Raw genomic sequence first — 7,734 nt, 5'->3', positions numbered from 1 at the left:
AAAAGTTGCAAATTTCCTTTATCACTGGACAGCCGGTGGAGCCAGGCATCCAAACCACAACTGAGTTGTGACAAAGGGTCATTACAGGATCGCCCATCACTAGCTTGGAACGGCCATCTGTTGCCACCTGTGGCTGTGTCAGGGCCAAAATGGAGTCTTGTTGGTATTAATACCCTACATGTCACCGGCCATCTGCTCACGTAACCCCTAAGTCCCTTACAAACTGCTCACCACCCGGAAGAGGCTTTCTGAGACTCTCTGGGGAGAGGGACGCACACTGTGGGGACAGGGTACTGTCAGCGGTGAGGGCGAGTGTAGCTGGGGAGGAGTGGCTCCCAGCCCCATGGACAACCCATTCCTTGGCACAGAGAGGGTAACAATGGGGATATTTATCAATTGGGTTCCAGCTGCCATGGGAGACCGGGAAGGGAGGTGCGTTGCCCTCTGCATGCTGAGGAACCCCTCTCACAGGACAGGAGACGCTGCAGCCGGGGCCCCTCTTGACTGGACGCAAGAACACAGCTGCTCACACGCACAGCCCGAGATCCTTATGAAATCCCAGGGAGAGCCCCGTGCCCCACTGCCCCCCGGGGGTGGGGGCGCATCTTCAGGCAGAACAGATGGCCACAGTCTTGCTCTCCCTTCCCCTGGCGGTGGGGGGGGGGGGTGGTTTGCGGGTGGGATTTTAATGACGACAGCCATAAGGCTCTTTGACGAATGTTTGAATCACGATAAGCTGCACAGAGGACATGCAATTTTAGTTCATCGGAAATGTTATACAAGTAGTGGGGAATGTACTAATCTTTTTGAGGGACAATGCCACAGATAATGGTCACTGACCTGCCTCTCCGGATTCTGCCCTCACTAAGGCTTTCTAAGACCAGGTTGTGTAGCACACTGAGAAATGCTTCATATTTTTAAGGGACCAAGATTCTAATAGAGGCTTGAGCAGGAATTAACTGCAGGCTTGCTGCCTCCAGTTTTGACTCTCATGACTTCGGAATGGTGCTTGGGCAGAGCCAGGCTAGTCATGCTGCCCCTGCCTTATTCCAGCATGAACAGAAGATGCTCCATCGCTCCACAATATCTGAACACGTACTTGCAATTTTCATCAAGTGGCCACTTTTCATAGGAACTAGGTGTCAGATTATCTACTACCTTTCTTGCCTTAAAAGGGGAGAATTTGGGGCGCCTGGGTGGCTCAGTGGGTTAAAGCCTCTGCCTTCAGCTCAGGTCATGATCCCAGGGTCCTGGGATCGAGCCCTGCATCAGGCTCTCTGCTCAGCGGGGAGCCTGCTTCCCTCTCTCTCTCTCTGCCTGCTTGTGTTCTCTGTCTGTCAAATAAATAAATAAAATCTTAAAAAAAAAAAAAGGGGGAGAATTTCAGGTCTGGCCTGGAGCCCCTCACCCTGCCACCAACATCCCACCACCCGACCCCGAGACATTAGTGCCTCAAATTACAGAGCTCAGAGCCCTGCCTGGCCTGGTATACACACTTGATGGCAGAACCACATGCTTCTTGATCACGGTTGCATACATTGCAAATAGTAAAAACCTACAGGTGGGAGCTTCTTCAACAACAAATTTGATCAGAAGAACGCAAATGTTTTACAAAATCCAAGAAACCAAAGCAACGAACAAGTGTCACAAGGACAGTGACAAGGGTAGCTTGGGAGAAATCAACTGTAGGTCATCTAGGTAAAATTCTCAAAAGAAATTGCATTAAAGAGGAACACCTGGGTGACTCAGTGGGTTGATCATCTGCCTTTGGCTCAGGTCATGATCCCAGGACCCTGGAATTGAGTCCTGCATGCAGCTCCTTGCTTGGCAGGGAAGCTGCTTCTCCCTCTCCCTCCCGCTCTGCTGCTCCCCCTGCTCCTGCTCCCTTTCATTCTCTCTCTCCCTCTCCCTGACAAATAAATAAAAATCTTTTTAAAAACATTGTTTAAAAAAAAGAAATGACATTAAAGAGACTTAGCAGGAAATCACTCAGTCTTGGGAGTCTAGTTCAATACTTTAAGATTCAGGGATGCCTGGGTGGCTCAGTGGGTCAAGCATCTGCCTTCAGCTCAGGTCATGATCCCAGAGTCCTGGATCAAGTCCAACTTTGGGGGGTAGGGGGTTGCTCCTTGCTCAGCGGGGAGCCTGCTTCTCCTTCTGTCTGCTCTGCCTGTTCTGACTGCAGCTCTCCGTGCTTCTGCTCTCTCTTTGACAAATAAATAGGAATCTTTTAAAAATATTTTTAAAAATATTTAAAAAATAATCTAAGATTCATGGGACAAAGACTCCGATTGCCTCAACTAGGGTGAGGCAACCAGGATCAAACCAAGTCACTCTGGTCAGGGGACACTGTCACACAACCAAGAGAAGTGTGTATTTGCAGTGGACGGCCCTCAAAGAAAAGGTGCCTGCCAGATAGTCCCATCAGCCTATGGCCATTGCCTTCACCCTATAGGATACAAATACAGGACAGATAAGTTTTGACATCTTTCCATACATAAAATTCCAAAATCTTTTGTGTAAGCACAAATGCACATATTGGGTTTTTTTAAAGATTTTATTTATTTGACAAATAGAGATAGCAAGAGAGTGAGCACAAGCAGGGGGAGCATCAGGCAGAGGGAGAGGGAGAAGTAGGTTCCCCGTTGAGCAAGGAGCCAGATGTGGGTCTTGATTTCAGGACCCTGGGATCATGACCTGAGCTGAAGGCAGATGCTTAACCAACCCACTGAGCCACCCAGGCATCCCACAAATACACATATTGTAAACAATGAAAGCAACTGAAAGAGACAAAGCCAAAGGCACAGCCACCAAAGACAAATCACATCAAACCTATCAAGAGCTGTTTTAGCGGGTTTTCTTAAATAAATATTTCTTCATTTACTGCATTCCCTTAGCACTATTTTCAGGGACTTTAAATGGCTGGTTTGGAAATAATTGCCACCGATTTCCCTCGGGGACAGGCCTGTGGAGCTCCCTCAAGCCGCCATGCCCAAAGCAGACCTCTGACTTCACTATTCTGGCTCTTCCCTTGCAAAGATTTGGTAAAAGCAGGCACTGTGATGGAATGGCAAATTCTTCTGAGTTAAGGGACCAAGATCCCGCTACCAGTTTAAACAGGATTTAACTGTGTGCCCACTGTTTCCAGTTCTGGGCCTCCTGAATGTTTTTTGCTTTGTTTGTTTATTTGTTTTGCATTGAAGTGATCCTGTAATCCTGTGGCTAACTGACCAGATTTCAGTGGGAGTCTGGGCTCTGGTTCAATGCCATTGCCTGAAGTTAGATCTGAATTTACATGCATCTAATAACAGCTGAGCAGGGTAAACTGTGTGTGTGTGCATGTGTGTGTGTCCAATATATAACCTAGAATATACACTATCTCATTATAAAAAAGAACAAATAGATAGACTGAAAGCATTTGCACAGAACAGCATTCCTATTAAGATCTTAGAAAGAGTTATACTGTCCGAAGAGAGCAGCAGAGCTTGCTAAATTTGGTTTTGTTATGCCCGAGTTTTCGCATCCGAGAGACTACCAAGGAGCCCAGCACCAATGCAATCTCACGAGGGTTTATTTGACAAGCTTAAGCTTGGGCCCAAGTATACCCGACGCAGCGGAGTAGGGACTTGGACCCCGAACCAGATTACAGTCAGAGTTTTAAAAGGCAGAGTAGGGGTGGACTCGGCGATGGGTGAGGACAAGGGGGATGATGTTAGTCTCTAAGGAATTTTGGAAGCAAGGTCTCCAGGACCTAGAGGGGCTAGCTATTGTTGGGGGAAAGGTTATTTATTACTAGTAATAAAAATCTTCTCATGAGACCCTTTAGATGTACATCAGTGGTTCATATGCTTTGAAATGATTGCTGACACTATCTTGGAGGTTTAGAGATAAAGTTTCATACTTCTCCTATCAAGTGCCCTTGTTAGTGAAATTTGGGTTTAGAAGAAATTTAACTTTATTTCCATTTCCTTCTGCCTCAGCCTCCTTCAGTTTTATGGTGGGGAGGGCGACATTAGGGCTTGGGGAACTGAGTTATTTGCCTCTGGAAATTGTGCTATTGTTAAATCTCTAGGACATTTGTAAACCAAGGGAGACTCCTGTCTTGCAGAATTGTGATCTCTGCAAGTTAACTATTTGTTTTTCTTTTAGGGCAACCAGGGGTGGCTGAGGAATGTCACACATACTACCGAGGGGAGGGGAGCGGGTGGAGAGGGGGTGGAGGGTGCCAGCTTTTGCTTTGCCAAGATGGCTGTACTGATGTCAGGGCTAGACTCGAGGTGGGTACAGCCTTGTTTTCCTTAGCCTCCACAGTTTCACATGGCAGTTTCCTGATAAGGTCTGGCTGCACGGTCTGATTTACATGATTGGCTTCAGTACATCCTTGGACTTGAGTAATATGCACTTATTAAATCCACTACCCACTTTCATTCCATAATCAACACAAGCCTCCTCATTCCATGGTACTGTACTTACATTAAAAAAAATCCAGTTCTTTCATGGAGGGAAGATATTGGAGATTGGAGAGTGAGTTTTTTTTTAAGATTTTATTGATTTATTTGAGAGAGAGAGAGAGAGAATGGGCAGGAGGGAGGAGCAGGGGAAGAGGGAAAAGCCAGCTTCCTGTTCAGTAAGGAGTCCAACACCTGGCTCCCTCCCAGGACCCTGGGATCATGACCTGAGCAAAGGCAGATGCTTAACCTACTGAGCCACCGAGGTGCCCTGAGGGTGAGATTATTTAAGTATAATTAACATAAAACTTTATATTAATTTTAGATGTTTTCTTTTTCCAAGAATGTGGAGAACAAAGCGAAAAAACAAGGTAGATTTGACCATGAACTGAATCCAAGTAATGGCTGTGAATATGTTCATGCATGTGTGTGTGTGTGTGTTTAATGGTCCTAAGAATGGCTATATAAAAATACAAGAAAAATAAATTAAGACTCTAGAAGATTAATGATAAATAATGTGTTTCTTTTTGTTTTTTTTTTCAATATTTTATTTATTTATTTGACAGAGAGAGAGAGACAGCAAGAGAGGGAACACAAGCAGGGGGAGTGGAAGAGGGAGAAGCAGACTCCCCTCTGAGCAGGGAGCTTGATGCCGGGCTCCATCCCAAGACCCCAGGATCATGACCTGAGTGGAAGGCAGACGCTTAACCCACTGAGCCACCCAGGCTCCCCTAACTGTGTTTCTCAAGGAGCAGTTTGTAAATCTTCAGGAAGCAAGAAGAGAGTCTTTCAGGCAGAAGAGAGTCTGCCTGAAAATTGTCGTGACGCCAGCCACTCTGCCTGATTCATCTGGCCCCGCGTATACTTGCTCACGTAATATTAGTCCCAACTATGCCGTGGGAGCTGCCAATTTGGATGATTTTATATACAGCCTCAAAAACAAACTCCACTTCTGCCAAACCCAAGGGAAAACCACAGTTGTGTCTACATGACAAGTTAGAGTTCAGAAAATATCAGTCGGTTCAATTTTCCAAGGCTTGTCTGTGCGAGCAGAAGCAGGAATCAAAGAGGCCTCACTGGTCGGAGGGCTCTCTGGACCGGGCGGTGAACTGCGCTGCGCCAAATCAGTAGACATGATGACCTTAAGAGAGACCCAGAAAAAGGCTGCTTTGCATCAATTCAAGACAGAAAATAAAAGCCACACCCTGACATCCAGGAATCTGTTGTAAAATTTAATAATGATAATAATGATACAAGTTTTAGCCATTCCAATATACACTGCTAATAATCATCTGAAGTCAAGGGCCACCCGGGTGGCTCAGTGGGTTAAATGTCTGTTGATTTCGGCTCAGGTCATGATCTCAGGGTTGGGGGATTGAGCCCTGCATAGGGCTTATGCTGGGTGTGGAGCCTGCTTAAGATTCTCTCTCTTCCGCTGTCCCTCCTCCCCCCTTCTCTAAATAATAATAATAATAATTCAAATTTAATTTCCTCAAGATAATTAATCCCAGTTATGGCATTTCCAAGATTTTCTTTTTTTTAAGATTTTTTATTTATTCATTTGACAGAGAGAGAGAGAGATCACAAGTAGGCAGAGAGGCAGGCAGAGAGTGAGAGAGATGGGGGAAGCAGGCTCCCCGCTGAGCAGAGAGCCCGAAGTGGGGCTCCATCCCAGCACCCTGAGATCATGACCTGAGCCGAAAGCAGAGGCCCAGCCCACTGAGCCACCCAGGCACCCCAGATTTTTTTTCTTTCTAATGAGAATTATCTAAACTCATACTTTCATGTTCATCAGCGCAGTCTTGTATTTAATATTTTGCTCCTGGTTTATGGTGCTTTTTTTTTTTTTTAAAGATTTTACTTTTAAGTTATCTCTACACACAACATGGGGCTTGAACTCACAACCCTGAGATCAAGAATCACATGCTCCACTTACTGACCCAGCCAGGTGCCCCATACTTATTTTTTTAATCGAAATATAATTGAGGATTGGGGCGCCTGGGTGGCTCAGTCGGTTAAGCATCTGCCTTCAACTCAGGTCATGATCTCAGGGTCCTGGGATCAAGTCCCACGCCTGTCTCCCTGCTCAGAGGAGAGCCTGCTTCTCCCTCTCCTTGCTCCCCCTGCGTGTGCTCTTTCTCTCTCTGTCAAATAAATAAATAAAATATTTTTTTAAAAAAGAAATATAGGGGCGCCTGGGTGGCTCAGTGAGTTAAAGCCTCTGCCTTCGGAAAAAAAAAAAAAAAAGCCTCTGCCTTTGGCTCAGGTCATGATCCCAGGGTCCTGGGATCGAGCACCGCATCCGGCTCTCTGCTCATCGGGGAGCCTGCTTCCTCCTCTCTCTCTCTCTGCCTACTTGTGATCTCTGTCAAATAAATAAATAAAATTAAAAAAAATAAAAGAGAAATAAAAAGAAATATAATTGACACCCAATGTTATATTAGTTTCAAATGTACCACATATGGGTTTGATAATTCTATACATTACTTAAGGCTCATCACAAGTGTAGCTACCATGTGTCATCACAAAACATTATGAAAATATGATTGACTATCCCCTATGCTGTACTTTTCACTTCTGTGACTTATTTGTTTTATAACTGGAAGTTTGTGCCTCTTAATCCCCTTCTCTGCATTTGCCCATCACCAGTTTGTTCTCTGTATTTGAGCCTGTTTTTTTGGAATGCGCTGATCTGTACGATTACTTCTCATTTGCATGGTATTTAGTGCTGAGCAATGCTGCAAAGAACTGTGTTCATCTACATTGTAGGCTGCATCAACTGACAAATCAAAGTATTTGTTTAACTTTATCTCAACTGTCCACACCTCAGGAGGTTCCTCTGATAATATAGCTGCCTTATCAACAAATGCAACTAATTAAGACGGGAAAGATAAACAGATGGAGATCCCCTTTGGAAACGACTGAATTCAAATGGTGCCCTCCCCACCCCCCCACCCCGGCTCACTAAATATGGGGTAAAGAAAAATATATATGCTTATAAAATGCAAATATATATATATATATAGATAGATAGATATAGATATATATATATATACATGCTTAGGACTTAAAAAAAAAAGCCCTCTCATTCTCTTTTGTTTTCTTTCATTAACACAGTGTTCATTTTACATTTTTTTAAGATTTTATTTATTTATTTGACACAGAGAGATCACAAGTAGGCAGAGAGGCAGGCAGAGAGAGAGGAAGGGAAGCAGGCTCCCTGCTGAGCAGAGAGCCCGATGTGGGGCTTGATCCCAGGACCCTGAGATCATGACCTGAGCCAAAG

The sequence above is a fragment of the Lutra lutra genome, chromosome X (genome assembly GCF_902655055.1).
Source record: "Lutra lutra chromosome X, mLutLut1.2, whole genome shotgun sequence".
Taxonomy (NCBI): Eukaryota; Metazoa; Chordata; class Mammalia; order Carnivora; family Mustelidae; genus Lutra; species Lutra lutra.
The sequence above is the reverse complement of the archived record's forward strand: the minus strand, read 5'-3'. Positions refer to the sequence as shown.